We start from the raw sequence: 2,500 nt of genomic DNA, 5'->3' as shown, positions 1-2,500 counted from the left end.
GGGCCAGGGCAAAAGCATGGACCTTTTCAGCTGTAAGGGAGGCAAGAGCAAGGTGTGATGTAGGTCCCCGGGGCCTGCTGGAGGTCCAGGTCCATGCCCGATGTGAGTAGCAGCAGGGCCAGCGCGCCCAGGAGCACATCTTTTTCGACCGTAAAGGGAGACAGGAGGCCGACTCACTGCCTCGGCTAAATGGAGAGGGAATTTCAGAAGGGCCAGGGCACAAGCATGGACCTTTTCAGCTGTAAGGGAGGCAAGAGCAAGGTGTGATGTAGGTCCCCGGGGCCTGCTGGAGGTCCAGGTCCATGCCCGATGTGAGTAGCAGCAGGGCCAGCGCGCCAAGGAGCACATCTTTTTCGACCGTAAAGGGAGACAGGAGGCCGACTCACTGCCTCGGCTAAATGGAGAGGGAATTTCAGCAGGGCCAGGGCACAGGCATGGACCTTTTTCAGCTGTAAGGGAGGCAAGAGCAAGGTGTGATGTAGGTCCCCGGGGCCTGCTGGAGGTCCAGGTCCATGCCCGATGTGAGTAGCAGCAGGGCCAGCGCGCCCAGGAGCACATCTTTTTCGACCGTAAAGGAGACAGGAGGCCGACTCTCTGCCTCGGCTAAATGGAGAGGGAATTTCAGAAGGGCCAGGGCACAAGCATGGACCTTTTTCAGCTGTAAGGGAGGGAAGAGCAATGTGCGATGTAGGTCCCCGGGGCCTGCTGGAGGTCCAGGTCCATGCCCGATGTGAGTAGCAGCAGGGCCAGCGCGCCCAGGAGCACATCTTTTTCGACCGTAAAGGAGACAGGAGGCCGACTCTCTGCCTCGGCTAAATGGAGAGGGAATTTCAGAAGGGCCAGGGCACAAGCATGGACCTTTTTCAGCTGTAAGGGAGGGAAGAGCAATGTGCGATGTAGGTCCCCGGGGCCTGCTGGAGGTCCAGGTCCATGCCCGATGTGAGTAGCAGCAGGGCCAGCGCGCCCAGGAGCACATCTTTTTCGACCGTAAAGGGAGACAGGAGGCCGACTCACTGCCTCGGCTAAATGGAGAGGGAATTTCAGCAGGGCCAGGGCACAGGCATGGACCTTTTTCAGCTGTAAGGGAGGCAAGAGCAAGGTGCGATGTAGGTCCCCGGGGCCTGTTGTCGTACCATAGGCACGAGTGGTGTGTGTGTGTGGCAAAGAGTTTCTGCGCAGTGTACCAGGGGCACGGGGAAAGGTTGTTGTACCATAGGCACGAGAAAAGTTGTCGTACCATAGGCACGAGAAAAGTTGTCGTACCATAGGTACGAGGAGTGTGTGTGTGGCAAAGTGCTACTGAGCGGTGTACCAGGGGCACGGCGAAAAGTTGTTGTACCATAGGCACGAGAAAAGTTGTTGTACCATAGGCACGAGAAAAGCTGTCGTACCAGGGGCACGGAGGAAAGTTGTTGTACCATAGGCACGAGAAAAGTTGTCGTACCATAGGCACGAGGAGAGTTTGTGTGGCAAAGTGCTACTGAGCGGTGTACCAGGGGCACGGCGAAAGGTTGTTGTACCATAGGCACGAGAAAAGTTGTTGTACCATAGGCACGAGAAAAGCTGTCGTACCAGGGGCACGGAGGAAAGTTGTTGTACCATAGGCACGAGAAAAGTTGTTGTACCATAGGCACGAGAAAAGCTGTCGTACCAGGGGCACGGAGGAAAGTTGTTGTACCATAGGCACGAGAAAAGTTGTCGTACCATAGGCACGAGGAGAGTTTGTGTGGCAAAGTGCTACTGAGCGGTGTACCAGGGGCACGGCGAAAGGTTGTTGTACCATAGGCACGAGAAAAGTTGTTGTACCATAGGCACGAGAAAAGCTGTCGTACCAGGGGCACGGAGGAAAGTTGTTGTACCATAGGCACGAGAAAAGTTGTTGTACCATAGGCACGAGAAAAGCTGTCGTACCAGGGGCACGGAGGAAAGTTGTTGTACCATAGGCACGAGAAAAGTTGTCGTACCATAGGCACGAGGAGAGTTTGTGTGGCAAAGTGCTACTGAGCGGTGTACCAGGGGCACGGCGAAAAGTTGTTGTACCATAGGCACGAGAAAAGTTGTCGTACCATAGGCACGAGAAAAGTTGTCGTACCATAGGTACGAGAAAAGTTGTCGTACCATAGGCACAAGCAGTGCGGGCGTGTGTGTGGCAAAGTGTTTCTGCGCAGTGTACCAGGGGCATGTTTGAATTTACATTCTGGAGTACCAGGGGCACGAGGATTTTGCCAGTGGTGTTTTGCTTTGTCAGTGGGAGGGGGCTTAAGTGTGGGTCCACGGGGCCTGCTGGAGGTCAAGGTCCATGCTGGATATGCGCTGGAGCGTAACTACAAGAAAGGTAAGCTAGTGGGGGACTAGAGCAGGGGAGGATGTGCGTCCCCGGGGCATGCTGGAGGTCAAGGGCCATGCTGGATATGCAGTGGAGGGTAACTGCAGGAGAAGGAACGCTCATGGGGGATTAGAGCGGAGGAGTATGTGGGTCCTCGGGGCCTGCTGGAGGGCA

Source organism: Mchenga conophoros, unplaced genomic scaffold (assembly GCF_057382185.1).
Source record: "Mchenga conophoros isolate Kocher_MC1m ecotype Shallow Benthic unplaced genomic scaffold, M_conophoros_male_GT1.1 unmapped_scaffold_10, whole genome shotgun sequence".
Lineage (NCBI taxonomy): Eukaryota > Metazoa > Chordata > Actinopteri > Cichliformes > Cichlidae > Mchenga > Mchenga conophoros.
The sequence above is the reverse complement of the archived record's forward strand: the minus strand, read 5'-3'. Positions refer to the sequence as shown.